At 37.9% G+C, this 12,989-nt stretch overlaps 1 protein-coding gene across 4 annotated transcripts in view; it reads left to right on the top strand.

Annotated features, from left to right (window-relative positions):
* The window catches only part of LOC150091209 (nuclear receptor subfamily 2 group C member 2-like), a 595,426-nt gene that overhangs the window by 66,338 nt on the left and 516,099 nt on the right, over nt 1-12,989 (top strand). For all 4 annotated transcript variants that reach the window (XM_090374734.1, XM_090374740.1, XM_090374722.1 and 1 more), the window contains exon 2: nt 11,587-11,763. The gene's annotated coding sequence lies outside the window, so the exon portion shown is untranslated. The remainder of the gene's footprint in view (nt 1-11,586; nt 11,764-12,989) is intronic.

The following is a 12,989-nucleotide window of genomic DNA, read 5'->3' as shown; positions in this document are numbered from 1 at the left end:
TTATTTCGCTGGTTTTGAATTACGAATTCAGACAATTGCCAAAGACATTGAAGATCAGAAAAGACTTGGGATTTTAAACTTTTTGACACTGTCAATGTATGTGATTACATTGAATCGCATGCAAATGACTTAGATGATGCAACTCTTCTTTTCGGCGCCTCCATAGCCAGGTGGGAAGGAGTAGCAGTGCGTAGCACACGCTTCTTGATTAGACAGGGGTTCAAGCCTGTCACCACCAAATATGGAGGATGCGGAAAGGTCAGGGAATGACCACAGCATATCCTGGAGTAATATGGCCTTGGTTGCTAATGCTTCTAAAAACCAAACAACAACAACAGCAACTCTCCTTGAAATTGACAAGCAAACTGCATATGAAGAAGAGGAAAGCAATTCTGAAGTGGCACCAAAAAAATTTTCAACAGAAGAATTGGAGAGTTTTTTTTTGGGGGGGGGGGGTTGACATGGCCTGCAAGGCAATTATGGATGGAGATCCGGATGTTGAATGTAGCATCAAGGTACGACAAATTTTACAAGATGGGTTTGATGCTTCTTTTTCTCGGCGTACAAGTTTTTCTCAAGTCAAAAACTTGAGATATCCTGTAGAATATCTTTTAAGTATAGTATGGCAAAAATATTTTTAAATTTAAAAATAACTTTATAAGTCTTATAATAAGCATTTTCAATATATGCTTTCTTTTAAAATTCTTTAAAATTTTAAAGAATTATGCCTATTTTTTATGCTATTTTTTGAATTTCTGTAATAAAATGCTAACATATGTGAATCTCATAACAAATAAAAGTTGACAATAAATCTGTAGAAGAAATCAATATTTGGGCATTGATGTAATTATAAAGGTATACTGTTTTATAGTTTTATATTTTAGTGTAGTAGACAATAAGGATAGCTGCATGTGGAATTTAAATGCTGATACATTTAGAAATTTCATATCGTATCACAGCCCTACTGATTGCAATAATTTGATATATCAAGCTTTTTTTAGCTGAACACTTGCACTAAAAAAATGGCAAGAATCTACTATCACAGTTTGCTGTCATATACGTAAACCACCCTGTTTATTTAAAATTAAGTACATATATTCAAAAAAATTACTCTCGTTATTCCAAATTATTCACCAAGTAATTACCTAAAGTTAACCTAGCAAAACTGGTATAGAGATTACAGAAACAGGTATGTATGATACGTTCCTCTAGTATGGCTCAATGCCCCTGAAGAAGTAGCAAATGTATGGCCGTGAGGGAGAATGTTAATTTTCACTAACGTTCGCTAATTTTTTCCAGTATTCTCTATTTCTCCAACATTCTCTAAAAGTCTTTAATCTTCTTTAAATTTACATTATTTTTGTTGTTTTTATATTTATCTATGTTATATATTTATATATAAGGCTATCCATACCATAGCTAGATTTATATATAACTAGCGGGTTGGTTGGGGTCAATACAAACCTGATGCTCCCAAGTAGTACCATAATTTTAAAAAATAATAATGTATAAATAAGTTAAGTACATATATAACCCATGCACTTATAATGTCTAATTGTCACTGTACAATAGCATTAACTTAGGAGCTAATACCCTCATTTACGCTATTTAAAAATTTAATATTTAAATCTAATTGTCATTAGACACAATTCCAATACACACACACATATTATGGCTATAGGGTACATTTTGCTAATACAGTGTTCCTGATCCATAATCAACATTATCCTCCTTTTCGTGCTGTTACTCTCCACCCTCTATGATTACTTAGCTTCGTAATGCTATTATTCTTTTATTATATATACACTGTGCTGCCACTTTTTAGGTACACCTGCCTAGTAGCATGTTGAGCCTCCTTAGGCCTTCAAAACAGCCTGAATTCATCTAGGCATGGATTGAACAAGATGATGAAAACGTGCAGGAATGGAGTACCATGCAGACATGAGGGCATCACGCAGTTCCTTCAGATTCAATAGAGGTGTAGGCCTGCAGCGAACAGCCCTTTTCAGCTCATCGCAAAGATGTTCAATAGATTTGAGATCCATGGACTGAGCGGGCCACTGCAGCAAATAAAAGTTATTGTTATGTTCCCGGAACCATTCCATAGTGATTCGAGCTTTGTATACCAGCGCATTATCCTGCTGGAAGTAACCATCTGACTGAGGATAAACTGCCAACATGAATGGATGCACTTGGTCAGCGATGATGTTTTGGTTCCAGCGACGATTCAGACGTGAATCTGTGGGTATCAATGGACCCAACGTGTGTCAAGAAAACATTCCCCACACCATAACACTACCCCCACCACCTTGCACAGTAGTCATCAGACATGACGGGTCCATGGATTCCTGTTTTTTTTTTTTTTGCCAAATTCTGAGCCTTTCATCAACATGATGCACCAGGAACTTCGACTCGTCAGACCAAGCAACTGTTTTCCAATTCTTGATAGTCCAGTGCTAGTGTTGCTGTGCCCACAGGAGGCGTTCTCTCTTGTTATTCATTGATAACAAAGGTGCGTGATGCGGCCGTCGGCTGTTGTAGCCCATTTGCGACTAGTGGTCTGTTGCGATATTTTATTCTGCGCACCAAGGTTGTATTCTGATGTGATGTGCGACATTGTCGTCTGTCTGCTTGCTTGCTTGCTCAATTCTAGCCATCCTCCTCTGACCTCTCTCTCATTAACAAGCGATTTTCTTCCACAGGAGTGCCGTTGAGAGGATGTTTTCTGTTCCTTGCACCATTTTCGATACACCCTTGAAACTGTGGTGCCTGAAAAGTTCAGAACTGCTGTTTCAGAGATGTTTGTCCATCACATCTTGTACCCACTACCTACAAGGATGGGGAAAAGGAGATCACTCCTTTTCCCCATCCTTGTTACGTTTTATAAGTTTAACTGGTACTAGAAAGGTTGTTCTGCTGCATTTATATCCTGTGATATAAATGCAGCAGAACCTGCATTTGTATCCTGTGATATAAATGCAGGTAATGTGACTTGCAACGTTGTGAGACAAACCATTTGTGTGCACAGCAGAGGTGTACCTAATAAAGTGGCAGCACTGTGTGCGTGTGCTTGGAGAGGGAAAGAGAGAGAGAATCAGATCTAACAGGCAGAAAATTGAGTAGGGGTGCCACAAAATAAATTACTTAAGTGTAACATTATTAAAAAAAAAAAAAAAAAAAAAAGGTCAAAAACCACTGCCTTAACCTTTTGTATTTAAGAGATTTTAGTCTTATTGTATAAAAATATATATACTTCATACTGTAATATACAAAGTTAGTTAATTACAAATATAAAATTCTTTCCTCTGTATATTAAGATCTTTTCTTAATTTTAAATCCCTATTTAACATGAAGAGCGATTAGTTAGAACATCTGAAACATGGCCTATAAAGTTATGGTGAATTAGGAGTACTGGGTCAAGAGCTTTGTGCCTTCTAATTAGTTTTAATAAAACTAATTTTTTTTTTTTATAACTGTGTGGGTTGTACTTCTGATTTAAAATATTATTAGTCTTCCCCCCTCCATGACATACAAAAAACATTTTTGTGTCAACTTATTTTTGGTGTGCAAGCCACAAAAGGAGATATGTTTGATGTATATGTGGCTGTGAAGAGGGTTTTGTAAAATGAATGAAAAATTCTGCTCTCCCTTGTAGACGAACAGTAACTGGGGAGGGAAGAAGAAATATAAAATTTGAGGGAACAGCAGAAGATTGGATCTGCTGAAGTTCCACTATGAGCATTGGGTTGTCAAACACTAGATTCACTTACTTTCCAGTGGGGCACAGGCAGTGAGTCTGGCTAAGTGCTAAGAAGAATTGGATGGTTACCCTGTGGGAATGGGAATTATCATTTGGCATTGATAATCTAATTAAATATCACCATTTTCAGTTGTAAAACTAGCCAAGTAAACCTGTTCTTGAAATATTGTTGACCACATCAACAAGCTTGTTTTTAAAAAAAAAAATGGTTAAAAAACAAGCTAAATAAACCTGTTCTTGAAGTGTTGTTAGCCACATGAAGATTTTGAGTTTCTTTGTTAAATGTTTTTCACCAGATTGGTAGGAAATGTCAGAAGAGTTCTGAGGGCAATGTGATTATTTGTAAGCAATTTATGGGATGGGGACAAATATACTTCCTTTACAAAACACACTACATTGCTTAGGGGGCACCTAGAAAAATTGCACAATGATAAAAATGGGGGGAGAGAGAGAGAGAGAGAGAGAGAGAGAGATATTTGGGCTCTTTCCCTTGAAAGGATAGGTTCTGAGGGCAATGTGATTATTTGCAAACAATTTATGGGATGTGGGCAAATATACTTCCTTTTCAAACACACTACATTGCTTAGTGAGCACCTAGAAAAATTGGACAAGGATAAAAATGCAGAGAGAGAGAGTACTTGGGAAAGAATAAGAGGAGGAGTTTTGGGCTCTTTCCTTTGAAAAGATGGGAGACTCATTTTTTCAAGGGGAAGCTACAAAGCACTTTAGCAGGTGAAGGGACAGTATTTCTGTAACACCAGAACCCAAAAGAGTGAGTTGAGCAGCTGTAGTCCTGACACTGTGGCAAACAGTAAACTAATATGATTTTGCTGCGTCTTCATCAGCAAAGTGCCTAAAGCCATGAAAAATGAAATAGAAAACGTCAAATAGAATATAAATATTCAGAGTTCCTCAAGTGAGAATAAAATATGACAAGAGGCTACCTCATAATTACATGGTATAAATATATTAAAATGAAATTAGTTTTTTTTTTTTTTTTTACCAAAATCCCAAACACATGAGATGAAAGGAGATGCTTTTTGACATATTAGAATTGAACTTTTTTAGGTTTTCAGGAAATACAAATGAAGATTGTTCCAGAAAATGGAAGTTTAATGAATAAATGAGGAAGAAGGGAAAGTTGATTCTGTGAGTTTGAAGTTGAACAGTAAGAGGATGTTGACTGGTTGTGGCATATTTTAAACTGCTTTGGAAGAGAGAGAGCAGGAATTATAAAAGCCAATTCAGAAGAACAGTGCCCATAGAAAAGGCATGCAGCAGAAGCAGAATGTCTATAAGACCGAGAGTGAAGAGACTGTTGGAGTAAAAAAAAAAAAAAAGAAAAAAAGTAAAGTGCATCCATTATCAACCCACTGCAGGATGGAAGCCTCCTCAACAATTCATGCTGAGGGAAATGGACCATAATCTGCCACACTGGTCCAGTGCGGGTTGCCAGATCGACCGTATTCAGCAGTCAGGGGCTTGAACCCCGGTCTACTCAAAGAGCGTGTGCTACTGCACTCCCACTCCTGACCACTTGGCTACGGAGAGATGGGTCATTAATTAATCTAACTGCCCTTTTTTGAATGGAATCTAGAAGCCTGAGAGGTTTTGGGACTGCTGCCCCAGGTGTGAGAACAATATATTCAATGACAGGCCAGATCTGAGATTTGTACAGGGTGAAGCTGTTTGGAAGAAAAGTAATGCTGAGAGCGAAAGAGAAAACCCAATTTTTTAGATGCAGAGGAAGCAATATTAGTGATGTGCTCATGCCAACTGACATTAGAAGTCAGGGTAATCCCCAATAGAGATCTGTGATCCTTCCTAGAAATTAGTGTCATCAAAGATAAGCACAGGAGCAGAAGAATCCTTTTTGCGGGATATAAGATAGGACTGAGTTTTAGAAGGATTGAAATGAGCTAATTTATCTTTCCCCCACTGGAGAATTACCTGGAGATCAGCATTTAAGGAATTGGTAGTGGATATTCTAGAAGCTGTTTGTGCAGAGCAAGGTTTCTCAAACTGGAAGGTAGAATGCAATGTGCTATCACCAGCTATGCATAGGATTTCCAGTCAATGGAAGAAGGTTTTTTTTATACAATAGAAAAAGAGTGGGGAAAAAGAACTAAACCTTGAGGAACACCAGCATTAGTAAAGAACTAAGAAGACAGACAGCCATTTGCCATCACCCACAGTGAACAGTCAGAGAGAAAATTGGATACCCAATTACAAAAAAGTAGTTAGCAAATCATAAGTTGGAAGCTTATTTAGAAGACCTTTATGCCAAAGACAATCAAAAGCCTTTGAAATAACAAGAGCAACTGCTTGAGTTTCACCAAACTTTTCCATTGATGGGTAATATAAGCCAGGATATCGACACTGAAGGAATTCAGACTGGCAATTGATGATCAGATGGAAGGTTGCTAGATAGTTTAAAAGTTTGTGGTTAATTGATTTCTCTTTTAGTTTACAAAGAGTAGAAGTAATGGGATAATAATTGGATTGGAGGGATTTGTCCCCTTCTTTAGGAACTGGCTGGATATAAGCAGTGGTGAACTGTGAATATTTTAACAAATGGGCTCGCAGTTTTTCCAACTTTCTATCGAGTAAATTTGATCGGTCATGGAAATGACATCATCCGTGGCTTCCACTAGAGGCGCTTCCCATGCTCACACTACTAGTAGTGTCATTATAGTGTGTGACGCATTTTTTGTGACCAGTATGATATCTCAAGTCAGGGGCGGATTTAAGGGAATTGGACAGATGCAGCTTATTATCCCCTTAACCCTGCGTATAAGTCAATGTGCAAAACATTCCTAGATCTATCTAAAAAAAAAAACTTAAAAACCTGGTCGTCATGCCTCGCCTTACGATGATAACTGGATATGACAGTGTCTGGAGATCTAACTTATTAGAATTTTCGAATAGTATGATGTCGCAATCATGCTTCCTAGAGTTAGTACTGCAGTAAATATGATTGCAACAATACAAATATTTGTCAACAATTTGTTTTTTCGTCTTGCATTTTCCTTACATTCCATTGTTAGGTGCCCCTAACAGCTGCATATGTCACTTCAACTACAAGATCGGTACACGAAATAGTGCTACTTTACAGAGATATTTAGATACATTGCCCTAGCAAGTATACATCTCTTTAGTTATCATAAAACCATTGCATCGTGTCTTCCAGAAATTATGAAAATCTGTGAATGATCCATAAAATATTTACAATAAAAAGCTCTTTTATTTTGTAATCAATATATACAAATCAAAATACCTAAAATAAATGCAAAGGATGTTTTGCATAAACCATCTATTGCATCTCAGCACACGCACAACTTTTGTATTCGTCTTTTTTTTAACAACTAGGGAAATATAATATATGCATTTTTTTCATGATAAAATTAATATTGCAAATAAAAAAATAACATGAAATATTTCCCATATCACAAATAACATAAAAACTATCAAAAAACATTCCACAATATAAAAACAGATATTACATAAAAAACAAACTTTCTAGAAAAAGTGCACAAAATAACCAATTATAACTTATTTTCTGGGAAACCTGTTGTGAAGGTTTTCACAACATGAGTAAATAAGTCATAACTGGGTTGTCAACCCTTATACCTCTGGGTACCTACATGCTCCCTGATGAGAAGCTAAATGGCTTCAAAACAGTGCTGTCTGAGTGGTGATACTCAACTGAAAATACATAACAGTAGTCTTCTCTAATGGAAGGTCTTACTTATTTGAAGTATAACGAGGGCAACTCATCGTGAAAGATTTCACGATATGAGATGTTGCCAATGTACAAGTTTCGGTTTGTCATGCTTATACAGCATTAGAAACCCCCCCCCCTCCCAACAGTTTGTATATTCTCCCTTGAATTTATTCAGGCTATCCACTTCCACAACATCAGACAGAAGTTTGTTCCAGCAATCAACCACCCGTTGGCTAAAGGCGAACTTCTGCACATCTGTTCCGCAACCGACCATTCTTTCTCAATTTGAATTTATCCTCCTTCATGTGCATAGTCTAAGCAAGAGGAAGAATTACATGAGCATTGAGCTTACTCAATCCATTCAAAGCCTTAAACACCTTAATCAGATTGCTACAACAATCTGATTGAGGTGTTTAAGGTCTCCAGACTGCAATTTGCAGAACTGAAGCCTTTCTTGGTAAGAGCACCCCTTTGTTCCACTCACCAGTCTCATTGCCCTTCTCTGTTCCTGTTCCAGCAGCTCTACATCCTTCCTAAAATAAGGCCTCCAGACCTGTATGCAGTACTCAAGGTGTTCCCTGACCATTGCCTTATATAAGGCAATAATCACCTCTTTATATCTGCTAGCAGAATTCCTGTAGAACATGGACAAAACCCCATGTGCTGTTGTGGCAGCCTATCTGCACTACTCAGAGAACTTCTGACTGCACAGTTATCCCCAGGAATTTTTCATTTTCCACTACCCTGGGTGTAGTACCACACAGTTGCTACATTACCCTGGGATTACTGTTACTTATATGTCATACTTTTGTATATGTCAATATTAAACCTCAATTGCCATTCTCAGCCCAGCTGTCTAATTTTTCTAGATCTTGTTGCAGTAGCATACTGTCATTAACCATCCTTCCACCCTTTGTATCATCTGCAAACTTAGACATTAAGCCTAATATACCCTCATCAGTATCGTTAATAAATACAGAAAACAACAATGGGCCCAGCACTGAACCATGAGGGACTCCACTGATAACATTAGACCACAATAAGCAATGTCCATTAATAACAGCTGTCTTCTCCCACACACGGCAAGGCATTGAGGCCACTAGTTCACGAAAGCATCATAGTTATTTCCATTCATGCTTGCTGCACTGCTGTCCATAATTCCGTAGCATTCCTGGGTGGAGGATCCAAAGCTTGAACAGACCTTTCCACAGCATCACAAAGATGCTCCACAGGGTTCATGTCTGGTGAACGGGGAGGCCATTCCGTAGTGGTGAAGTCTGTGAAATGCTCTTAGAACCATGTTCTAGTCACCATAGCTCTGGGGTAGCACATTGTCCTGTTGGAAGAATGCATTGCCCTGTGGGTGTACAATGACCATGAAGGGATGCACATGGTCTGCAAGGATGGACATGTAACCTGGACCATTTAGAGATACGTCTAGACATACCAGAGGTCCCAACATTTGCCAGTTGAACACTCCCCGGACCATTACAATATGACATCAAAATATATCATTGTATTATTTTGATATCATTATATGATATCAAAAAACAATTTTGATATCATATATTTGGATTTCAGGAAAGCTTTTGGCACTGTTGCGTATGGAAGACTAATCTACAAATTGGAGCAGAATGGTATTAAGGGTAAGTTGCTACAATGGATAAAAGGATAGTTGAGTGGGAGAAGACAGAGGGTGGTAATCAATGGGTGCTGCTCTTCGTGGACTAATGTTATTAGTGGAGTCCCACAGGGTTCGGTGTTAGGTCCACTGCTGTTTTATATATTTATCAATGATATTGATGAAGGTATATCAGGCTTAGTGTCGAAGTTTGCAGATGATGCAAAGGTTGGCAGGGTTGTTAATGACAGTAATGGCAGTGTGCTACTGCAACAGAATCTAGAAAATTTGGGCAGATGGGCTGAGAAGTGGCAACTGAAGTTTAACCTTGCCAAATGCAAAGTACTGCACGTGGGTAGAAGTAACCCCAGAGAAATGTACCAACTGTGTGGTACTACACCTAAGGTGGTAGAAAATGAAAAAGACCTGGGAGTAATTGTGCAGTCAGATATGAAGTTTTCTAAAAAATGCAGACAGGCTGCCAGAGCAGGTCATGGGGTTTTGTCAATGATATATAGGAATTTTGCTAGCAGGGAAAAGGAGGTGATTGTCCCTCTGTATAAGGCAATGGTCAGGCCACGCCTTGAGTACTGCGTACAGGTTTGGAGGCCTCATTTTAGGAAGGATGTAGTTTTGCTTGAGCGTGTACAGAGAAGGGCAACAAGATTGGTGAGGGGAATGAAGGGATCCTCTTACCAAGAGAGGCTTAAGTTCTGCAAATTGCAGTGGCTGGAGACTAGGCACCTGCGCAGTGATCTGATTGAGGTGTATAAGGCCTTGAATGGGTTCAGCATGCCGAATTCTGATGGGATCCTTCCACTTGTTCAGATTACGAACCTAAGGGGGCATAAATTCAAATTAAGAAAAGACATGTAGAATAAATGTGTGGAAATTTGCCTTTAGCCAGCAGGTGGTTAATTGCTGGAACAAACTTCCATCTGTCATTGTGGAAGTTGATAGGTTAAATAAATTTAAGGAGGAACTGGACAGGTATTTGGAGGGAATGGTATGATATATATTTTTTTTTTTTTTTTTTTTTTTGGCTGATGCTGCATAAGTTCGTACACTTGCTTTCTTGCATCACATGCCACTACTTCTACCAATCATCCACCTGCCTGCCTGATCAGTTCTTTGTTGACATGATAGGTGCATAGCTTTGTGTGGTTTCTGCCGGAAACGCACCCTTCCATCCGCTCAAAATAACTGGAAACGAGACTCATTGGACCAGGAGATCCAATCATCCAAGGTCCATTGCTGATGTTCTTTCACCCACTTGAGTTGTAGAGGCCTGTGCTGTGTTAGCAATAGGACTCTAGTAGGTCTGCTGCTCCCATCACCTATTGTGGCTAATGATTGCCTGATGGTCTTGGTGGAGACATTTCTTGCGCCTCCCTAGTTGAAGTTGGCAGTGATTTGTGTCGCTCTCTGGTTGGCTGAAATAATGCGAGACAGGTATTGGTGGCCACATTCATCCACCACCCTTCTCTGCCCACAGCGCTGTACGTGATAAGATGTTATTCCGGAAATGGCGTATTCCCAATACAATATTGATACTGTCGAATGAGGTTAGTGCAATTTCTGTACCACCTGTGCAATAGTGTGACCTATGCACTGGGCCACACTATCATCCCTCTTTCAAAGTCAGTTAACTCACGACATTTATCTGTACTGACATCGAATTACCATCTATGTGAATTCAGTGATGCAGTGTACTTATATACCTGCCAAGTGGTAGGTTCATCTACTAGTGAGAGGAGTGACAGTGTCACATTGCCCAGGAACCGGATATCCCATGAATTCTGTCCTTTCAGTGTGTAACTACACACCTGTCTAGATGGTCCTGCATTACTTTAAGTGACTCCATTATTTTTCCTGGAACATAAGTTAAGCTAACAGGTTTATGATTCCCCCTTTGTGAATTGCAGATACATTTGCACATCTCCAGTTTATGGAGATTTCTCCTGAATCCAGGGATGCCCTCATTATTATGCTTGTGGGTCTGCTTACCTCCTTTAATTTAACTGGATAGTTCCCATCTACCCCATGTGCCTTTCTTATATTTATCTTCAGTAATTTCTCTTCCCTTTTTCAGTTCTCTGCAAAATCCTTTAGTTCACAGGTTGAATTTGATAAACTTCTGGCATCCACTCCCTTAAAGAATTCCTCATGGGCGAATGTAGATGCAAAGTATTTATTGACCTTGTCTGTAGCCTGAATGCAACTGATCCAAGAAAACAATCTTATACAGCATCAGCAAAAAAAAGGAGAAAAAAAAAAAAAACCCTTCCCTTTACACTGATACATAACCTCCAACAGTAAGTGTAATTCTTCCTTGAATGTATTCAATCTGTTGTGCTAAATGTCATGTTACAATTTAACTTAATTTAACAAAATATTACTGATTGTCAGTTGATTACTAGCATGTGAGAATTTTACAAATTTAGTTAGTTGTCAGATTTAGTTATGGTTTGTTTCTTTCAGGCAAAATGTTAACAATTCTAGGATTTGAAGAGGTTTAAGTTAGATTGTTCAAATTTCTCTATGAATGAAATTGATGAAGCCCATAACATTCACAACCAACTTTCTAGTACATACTGTTTGAGTGTACATTCTATGAGCCTTGACCCTGGATTGTGTATGAACTAAGGAGCCACTAAGGTAATTGAAAACATGGAAATGGAGTTTTTGTTTTTTTGGTGAGAGGGAATCTAACTAGTGAGTAACATATAATTTTATTGAATTTATTATTTCATCTCTTTTAATCAAATTGCACTTAATAATAATTATTTGAATGTAGCACAGTGAACCAGTTTCAGTGATTGAAAGGTTTTCACTGTGCTTCAACATTTTGATAAGTGAATTTTTAAGCAATGTATAGGCCTTCAGTGGTTAGCCCTTTTAAATATTAATTTGTTCTTATTTTGGCTTGGTTCTCTATTATTAGAATAAAATTATTTCAAAGATGACATCTGAATTTTTTTTTTTTAAATTGCAGAATTCAAAAAATCATTAAACTCATCATTACTTTCTAGAATGCTAATACCAAGATATTTTAATTTATGGTAGCAACATTTTTTCTATAATTCCCTTCTACATCTGTTTATGTATCACATTTTTCAATTTCTGGATTTGGATAATTCCCTTCTACATCTGTTTATGTGTCATTTTTTTCAATTTCTAGAGTTCGTGATTTTGTAAATAAGAATTGGGCAACAGTGGCTGTTGTCCAGTTCTGCCTTACAAGCCCTAAATGAGTGATCATTTAGGGTTTTTCTTGCAAAGAGACATGAGAATGAATAAATAATTCATATCAAAAATTTATATATTTTATATACACCCACAGAGGTCATATGTTACATGTGTGAATGTATATTTTTATAGTTTTGTGCCTTTATACCTTTCCAGGAACATCGTTTTCTTGTACAAACTGACAAAGAATTAGTAGTAGTGGCATGTGATGCAAGAAAGCAAGTGTATGAGCTTATGCAGCATCAGCCAAAAAAAAAAAAAAAAAATCACACCATACCCTCCAAATGCCTGTCCAGTTCCTCCTTAAATTTATTTAACCTATCAACTTCCACAACGACAGATGGAAGTTTGTTCCAGCGATTAACTACCCGCTGGCTAAAGGCAAATTTCCGCACATTTATTCTACATCTGTCTTTTCTTAATTTGAATTTATGCCCCCTTAGGTTCATAATCTGAACAAGTGGACGGATCCCATCAGAATTCAGCATGCTCAACCCATTCGAGGCCTTATACACCTCAATCACATCACCGTGCAGGTGCCTAGTCTCCAGCTACTGCAATTTGCAGAACTTAAGCCTCTCTTGATAAGAGGATCCCTTCTTTCCCCTCACCAATCTTGTTGCCCTTCTCTGTAC

Source organism: Mastigoproctus giganteus, chromosome 1, assembly GCF_048544385.1.
Source record: "Mastigoproctus giganteus isolate SK-2022 chromosome 1, ASM4854438v1, whole genome shotgun sequence".
NCBI lineage: Eukaryota > Metazoa > Arthropoda > Arachnida > Uropygi > Thelyphonidae > Mastigoproctus > Mastigoproctus giganteus.
The sequence above is the reverse complement of the archived record's forward strand: the minus strand, read 5'-3'. Positions and strand labels throughout refer to the sequence as shown.